Source organism: Mauremys reevesii, linkage group 6 (genome assembly GCF_016161935.1).
Source record: "Mauremys reevesii isolate NIE-2019 linkage group 6, ASM1616193v1, whole genome shotgun sequence".
Lineage (NCBI taxonomy): Eukaryota > Metazoa > Chordata > Testudines > Geoemydidae > Mauremys > Mauremys reevesii.
This window is the reverse complement of record NC_052628.1, coordinates 122617952-122626013: the sequence shown is the minus strand read 5'-3', so window position 1 is coordinate 122626013 and position 8062 is coordinate 122617952. Positions and strand designations below refer to the sequence as shown.

The 8062-nt window shown below is 56.5% G+C and overlaps 1 long non-coding RNA gene across 3 annotated transcripts; it reads right to left on the bottom strand.

The window, feature by feature from the left end:
- Nucleotides 1-401: 401 nt before the first annotated feature.
- Nucleotides 402-6398, bottom strand: LOC120408163. 3 transcript variants are annotated; one of them, XR_005600480.1, is made up of 4 exons: nt 6328-6398; nt 2634-2818; nt 883-1034; nt 402-505 (listed from the first exon to the last, which is right to left on the bottom strand). It is a non-coding gene; the product is annotated as an uncharacterized LOC120408163 (long non-coding RNA). The 3 variants fall into 3 exon arrangements; XR_005600479.1 differs by lacking the exon at nt 6328-6398 and adding an exon at nt 6135-6265; XR_005600478.1 differs by lacking the exon at nt 6328-6398 and having other exon boundaries at nt 2634-3150.
- Between the last annotated feature and the right edge of the window lie 1664 nt (nt 6399-8062).

The window sequence follows — 8062 nt, the reverse complement described above, 5'->3', positions numbered from 1 at the left end:
ATATCCAACCTTCTTCAAACCATTTTAATAGCCTACACTATTTACCTGGGCTAGATATCATTTTTTTAAACCCAGTTCTTACATGGTTTTGACCCATCCACATTAAACCTTAAGACCATATTAAAGTACACCTCTACCCCGATATAACGTGACCCGATATAACATGAATTCGGATATAACGCGGTAAAGCAGTGCTCCGGAGGGGCAGTGCTGTGCACTCCGGCAGATCAAAGCAAGTTCAATATAATGCGGTTTCACCTATAACGCGGTAAGATTTTTTGTCTCCCTAGGACAGCGTTATATCAGGGTAGAGGTGTAGTTGAACAGGAGCTGTTCTTGAAAACAACACTGTATTTACAGTAACTCCATTTTCAAACAATACCCAGGCCAACATAGCTAAGGCCTTTAAACTGCCTGAAATTTATTCCTTTTTCCCTCCATGGGAGTTTGGGAATGCTGCAGCTGATGTAGTCTTCATCAAGGTTTTCCAAAGAATGCTAAAGTCCTGCAGAGAAAAGAAGAAAGAATCTAATATGTCTTTTTACATTTGAAATAAGAGGCCCATAGACATATCAAAAGGAGTAGGAAAGGGCATAAGATATGGCCTATATAGATCCAACTGCAGGATCAGGACCTCTATAGGGGTATGTACGTGTATATCATTGCTTCACAGTTCACCTTTAAAGAGTGTTTTACCCAAACCCATATAGAACATATTTTCTGCACTGCATACTATGGCTCTATTAGTATGCACGAGTCCACAGCTATTACTTAAAACTTAAGGGACACCTGCAATGTAAACAGAAGACACTAATTGCTACACTTTAGAAACAAAAGGGATGATTTAGCCAGTTTGTTTGTTAGAGCAAGGATAGTGGTTACCTTAAAAAGACTTCAAATGTTTGCACCTCTCACACATTCCAATCATGAGCTCCGTTTCTTCTGTTTTAATCTTCCTTGCCACCAGAGCATTCAGTCTGATGAAGTATCAACAAAATGTCAGTTCCAGTGGAAAGCAATACTCGCTCTAATGGCTGCGATGGAGAGCATGGATACAAAAGGTATTTGTAAAAACTGTTTTTAAAAATTCATGTTTTTTCCACATATACAGTTGTAATACCACAGGCCTCAAATTTGCAGCACTTCTGAATGTGCTTCCCAGGATGTCAGATGAATCATTGTCATATGTAACAGGACTCTAGACAGTTAAATAACTGTACAACTTCCCTTTAATGCTCCTGAAGTGAAAGATAGCAAAACTACTAAAAACAGGAGTGGGAATTGTTTGTTATTGAAAAGTAGCTTCAAAGCTTGAGAAGGTGACAAATGATTTGTTTCCTAAAGCCCTCTAGTTACCCTCAACAAATCTATTATTTCCCTTAGCACATTGCTGTCTTTGTACAGTGTAGGAAAGGCAAGTAAATAGCTTTATTTAGGAACCTGGATGCACTGAGATGCTGAGAGAATGCATTGGTGCTTGCAAGGGGAAAAAAAACCAGAATCAAATCTTTATCTAAAGACTGGATTATGATTCTGTTGAAGGACAGAAAGACTATGAGGGGTGGGGGAGAGTGAAAGACATTTCATTATGTAGCACATCACTAGATATTATGGGGCAAAGACAGTTGTCTCTCTAAGAACAAAAGGAACACTTTTTCCTAACGTATTGCTCGTTAATCTTAGACTGATTTGCAGGAAAACAAACACTAAGTAGCTGGATACAAGAAACATGCAGTTTCTTTCATCTCCTTTGTAGGGATTTAATGATAGCTAAACTTAAATGTATTTCAAAGGAAATGCTGCGGGAGAGAGATCACAGGGTAGAGAGGATCTAATAATGTCCCATTAACTGAGCTAAAACTCTGGACAGTACAAGACTTTAGACAGATTATAGGCAGTTTGGTCCCGTTCATATTGTGGCTTTTAACCTTGAACCTGAGCCATGGAACAACTGTGTTACAACTGCAGTGTAGATAAGGCCTTACTGGTAAAGGCCAGACACTTTGGTATGCCTGTATGGAAATTGCAGGGCTAAGTTGCTGTATAATGACTTTTGAGGCAAAATTCAGATCTCCCTCTCCCCCTTACATTAACTGTGAATTTGGCCCTGCTTACAGGTCTGCATGGTTTTGTCCTTTTAATAACTGTACTTATTGCAGACTGTCCTTTTTAAAAATTATCACATCTCCTCACCCCCTTACTGTATTTTGTTCAAGAGTTGCGCAAACTTTGGAAGAATTGCAAGAAATTTCAATTTGCTACCTCAAAAGATTGCAAATAGAGGCCTCGTTTTATTTGACTGACTCTTTTTCCATCACTTATTGCCAGCTCTGAAACAATGGTTTGTGTTGGTCTAGAGGTTTCCTAAGTCTCTTTCAAACAGTTATGCTGGATCCAAGATCAAAAATCGCATTAGAGGTAATGCTTTCGTACTTAAATTCATGCAGTATCAGTATATGATTTGTGTGCAACACAAGACTCATTCATACAGAGAATACCAGGGAGACCCATAAAAATTACTGAGAGGTAACTTTGAGGAGAGGAATAGGTTGCATTACAATTTTGCCAAAAGCAGTTAAAAGGAAACCTAAATGAAGATGTAAATGATGGTTAAATGCACACAATGACATCACCTTATCCTGTACAGCACTCAGTAATGCAAAGCAGAACCATACACTCGCTCTGAAGATTTGCCCGATAGTAACCTCGAGCAGGGAGAGACAGACTTAGCCAGAAGTAAAAACATGCAATTTCCTTGCCAACATTAAGACAAGCAAGCACCAGGGGTATCTGCAGCATAAGTCAGGCAGAGTGGAGCCTTTGAGAGATAGAAGAGGAAAAATAACAACAATGAAGGATATTTGTTGACTTTTTGCCTTGGAAGAATTAACTGGAGCCCAAATGGATCCTCTGCTTTGCATATAATGAACCTTTTCCCTTTTCACTCCCTGTCTGTTGCCACACCCCCGCCCCCGTGTTTCCCTGAGTTAGGAGGGAGCCAAGGTTTGGTTCTGGGGGAGTTTACTGGGGGCGCAGAGGCAGGGTTTGGATCAGCCGGGCTCTTCGTGGGGCATCCCAGTGGATTGTCTCCAGTGGGGATGGGGCTCTGAGGCGGGGAGTTTCCTTGGAGGCTCTGGTGGAGCTGAGCAGAGAGGTTCTGGTAGGATGAGGGGGCCAGAGGGATAAGGGGTGGTGGTGGGATAAGGGGAGGCCAGTGGGATGGGGTCCCAGTGGGATGGGGGCTGGCAGGATAAAGGGGGCGGTAGCATAAGGAGGGTCCAGTGGGATAAGGGGGCTGGCTGGTGGGATAGGGTGCTGGTGGGATACGGGGAGGCGGTAGGATACAGGGGCTGGCGGGATAAGGGGAGGCCGGTGGGATTGGGGGCCAGTGGGATAAGGGGGCGGTAGGATAAGGGGGAGGCTGGTGGGATATGGGGAGGTGGGATAAGGGAGAGGCCGGTGGGATGGGGGCCCAGCGGGAGATTGGGGGCAGTGGGACAAGGGGGAGGCCAGTGGGATGGGGGTGAGGTGGGAAAAGGGGTCCAGTGGGATACGGGGGTAGGATAAAGGGGCCAGCGGGAAAAGGGGGAGGCTGGCAGGAGAAGGGGCGGTAGGATGAGGGGGCCGGCGAGATACGGGGCGGCGGCAGGGTGAGGGGGCTGGCAGGATACGGGGCCGGTGGGATACGGGGGCAGTAGGATGAGGGGGACCGGTGGGAGATGGGGGTGGAAGGATAAGGGGCGGTTGGATGGGGGCCGGTGGGAGACGGGGGTAGTAGGATGAGGGGGCCGGTGGGATATGGGGGCGGAAGGATAAGGGGAAATGGAAGGATAAGGGGGCGGTGGGAGACGGGCCGGCGGATCCGGAAGGATAAGGGGGCCGGTGGGAGATGGGGCGGATGGATAAGGTGGGCCGGCAGGATACAGGGGCGGTAGGATGAGGGGGCAGAAGGATACGGGGTGGTGGGAGAAGGGGCGGTAGGATGAGGGGCCGGCGGAGAAGGGTGGGCGGCAAGAGACGGGGCTCACTGGGGCCGGGGGCCGGAAGGATGACGGGGTGGAAGGATATTAGGGGTGGCGGGAGAAGGGGGCGGTAGGATGAGGGGGCCGCGGATACGGGGGTTCACTGGGCTGGGGCGGTAGGATGACAGGGGCGGAAGGATACGGGGCGGCGGGAGAAGGGCCCGGCAGGATACGGGGCGGCGGGATACGGGGGCTCACTGGGGCTGGGGCCGGTAGGATGCCGGGGTGTGGAAGGATACGGGGGCGGCGGATACGGGGCTCACTGGGGCCGGGAGGGGCCGGTAGGATGACGGGGGCGGCGGGATACGGGGGCTCACTGGGGCCGGGAGGGGCCGGTAGGATGACGGGGGCGGCGGGATACGGGGGCTCACTGGGGCCGGGGGCCGGTAGGATGACGGGGGCGGCGGGGCTCACTAGGCCGGGGGCGGGAGGATGACGGGCGGGCGGCGGGATACGGGGCTCACTGGGGCCGGGGGCCAGTAGGATGACGGGGGGCGGCGGCTCACTGGGGCCGGGGGCCGGTAGGATGACGGGGGCCGGTAGGATGACGGGGGCGGCGGGATATGGGGGCTCACTGGGGCCGGGGGCGGTAGGATGACGGGGGCGGCGGGGCTCACTGGGGCCGGGGGCCGGTAGGATGACGGGCGGGCGGCGGATACGGGGGCTCACTGGGGCCGGAGGGGCCGGTAGGATGATGGGGGCGGCGGATACGGGGCTCACTGGGGCCGGGGGCCAGGAGGATGACGGGGGCGGCGGGATACGGGGCTCACTGGGGCCGGGGGGGCCGGTAGGATGACGGGGGCCGGTAGGATGACGGGGGCGGCGGGATACGGGGCTCACTGGGGCCGGGGGCCAGTAGGATGACGGGGGCGGCGGGGCTCACTGGGGCCGGGGGCCGGTAGGATGACGGGGGCGGCGGGATACGGGGGCTCACTGGGGCCGGGGGCCGGTAGGATGACGGGGGCGGCGGGCTCACTGGGGCCGGGGGGGCCGGTAGGATGACGGGGGCGGCGGGATACGGGGGCTCACTGGGGCCGGGGGCCGGTAGGATGACGGGGGCGGCGGGGCTCACTGGGGCCGGGGGCCGGTAGGATGACGGGCGGGCGGCGGGATACAGGGGGCTCACTGGGGCCGGGGGCCGGTAGGATGACGGGGGCGGCGGGATAGGGGCTCACTGGGGCCGGGGGCCGGTAGGATGACGGGGGCGGCGGGGCTCACTGGGGCCGGGGGGGCCGGTAGGATGACGGGGGCGGCGGCTCACTGGGGCCGGGGGCCGGTAGGATGACGGGGGCGGGGATACGGGGCTCACTGGGGCCGGGGGCCAGTAGGATGACGGGGCGGCGGGGCTCACTGGGGCCGGTAGGATGACGGGGGCGGCGGGGCTCACTGGGGCCGGGGGCGGTAGGATGACGGGGGCGGCGGGATACGGGGCTCACTGGGGCCGGGGGCCGGTAGGATGACGGGGGCGGCGGGGCTCACTGGGGCCGGGGGCGGTAGGATGACGGGGCGGCGGATACGGGGGCTCACTCGGGCCGGGGCGGTAGGATGCCAGGGGTGGAAGGATACGGGGGCGGCGGATACGGGGGCTCACTGGGGCCGGGGGCCGGTAGGATGACGGGGGCGGCGGATACGGGGCTCACTGGGGCCGGGGGCCGGTAGGATGACGGGGGCGGCGGATACGGGGGCTCACTGGGGCCGGGGGCCGGTAGGATGACGGGGGCGGCGGGATAGGGGCTCACTGGGGCCGGGGGCCAGTAGGATGACGGGCGGGCGGCGGGATACGGGGGCTCACTGGGGCCGGGGGCGGTAGGATGACGGGGGCGGCGGGATAGGGGCTCACTGGGGCCGGGGGCCGGTAGGATGACGGGGGCGGCGGGATACGGGGCTCACTGGGGCCGGGGGCCAGTAGGATGACGGGCGGGCGGCGGGATACGGGGGCTCACTGGGGCCGGGGGCGGTAGGATGACGGGGGCGGCGGGGCTCACTGGGGCCGGGGGCGGGAGGATGCCGGGCGGGCGGCGGGATACAGGGGCTCACTGGGGCCGGGGGGGGGCCGGCATGTCATTCAGGACATTGTAGCGGGGGGGGTCACTGGAGATGAAGGAAAGGCACCGAGGCTGCAGCTCCCCCCACGCTGCGCTCCCGAGCGGGGTCCCAGGGTTCCCCGCCTTCGCTAAGGGCCTCGGGGAAGGAGATTTGGAGCCCCCGCCCCTCAGCGCCCCTTCTGCAAACCCCGCCCCAGGCCTTGGCGGAGCAGGGAGCGCCGCGCAGGCGCAGTGAGCCGTGGCGTTTGAACGCCAGTTACCCCGCGGAGGCGAGCGACGGCGAAGTAGGTGAAAGGTAACTCGGTGTCAGCACTCCGCCGCCGCCGCCGAGTGCGCGTGCGCAACAAGTGCCACGCGCATCCCCCCGCTCCTGCCCCGCCCCCTTGCTCCTTTCCCAGGGCGCGGCTGCCCGCTGCAAAGCACGGCCGGCTGGGAGGCTGCTGCGCCCCTGTCTTGCCTGCTCCGCTCCCGCAAGTAGGGAGGGCCCGGGGCTGCTGCCTGTCTGTGCCCGGGACTCTGCAGTTCCCACCGGCAGCAGGGAGGCCCCGCTTGGCGGAACGTGAGCTCTCCCGCGGGCAGTGCGCAGCGTGCGTGGAGGAAAGCCGTAGGCCCGGCTCGGAGAACGCAGCATCGAGTAAAGCTGGCAGTTGCTGTCCACCGTCCACCCATCTCTGCAGGCTCATTTCTCCAGAGCAAAAGGTTCTCCAGTAAAAATGTTGGGGTGTGTGTATAATTACACCCGCAAGTGAGGGGGAATGGGCTATTGACTCTTAGAATATCAGGGTTCAAAGGGACCTCAGGAGGTCAGCTGTTCCAACCCCCTGCTCAAAGCAGGACCAGCCCCACTGCATCATCCCAGCCAGGGCTTTGTCAAGCCAGGCCTTAAAAACCTCTAAGGATGGAGAGTCCACCACCTCCCTAGGGAACCCATTCCAGTGCTTCACCACCCTCCTGGTGAAACAGTGTTTCCTAATATCCAAGCTAGACCTTCCCCACTGCAACTTGAGACCATTGCTCCTTGTCCTGTCATCTGCTACCACTGAGAACAGCCAAGTTCCATCCTCTTTGGAACCCCTTTTCAGGTAGTTGACGGCTGCTATCACCTTCTCTTCTGCAGACTAAATAAGCCCAGTTCCCTCAGCCTCTCCTCGTAAGTCATGTGATCCAGCCCCCTAATCATTTTTGTTGCCCTCCGCTGGACTCTCCAATTTTTCTACATCTCTTCTGTAGTGGGTTGCCCAAAACTGGACAATACTCCAGATGTGGCCTCACCAGTGCCAAATAGAGGAGAATAATCACTTCCCTCGATCTGCTGGCAATGCTTCTACTAATGCAGCCCAATATGCCATTAGCCTTCTTGGTGACAAGGGCACATTGTTGACTCATATCTAGTTTCTCGTCCACTGTAATCCCCAGGTCCCTTTCAGCCAAACTGCTGCTTAGCCAGTTGATACCCATCCTGTAGCAGTGCATGGGGATTCTTCCATCCTAAGTGCAGGACTGTGCACTTGGCCTTGTAGAACCTCATCAGATTTCTTTTGGCCCAATCCTCCAATTTGTCTAGGTCACTCTGGACCCTATTCCTACCCTCCAGGGTATCAACCTCTCCCCTCAGCTTACTGTCATTCGCGAACTTGCTGAGGGTGCAATTCATCCCATCATCCAGATCATTAATGAAGATGTTGAACAAAACCGGCCCCTGGACCGACCCTTGGGGCACTCCGCTTGATACTGGCTGCCAACTAGACATTGAGCCGTTGATCACTACCCATTGAGCCCGACAATCTAGCCAGCTTTCTATCCACCTTATAGTCCATTCATACAATCCATACTTTTTTAACTTGCTGTCAAGAATACTGTGGGAGACCATATAAAAAAAATGTGCTAAAGTCAAGATATATTATGTCCACTGCTTTCCCCATGTCCACAGAGCCAGTTATCTCATCATAGAAGGCAATCAGGTTGGTCAGGCATGACTTGCCCTTGGTGAATCCA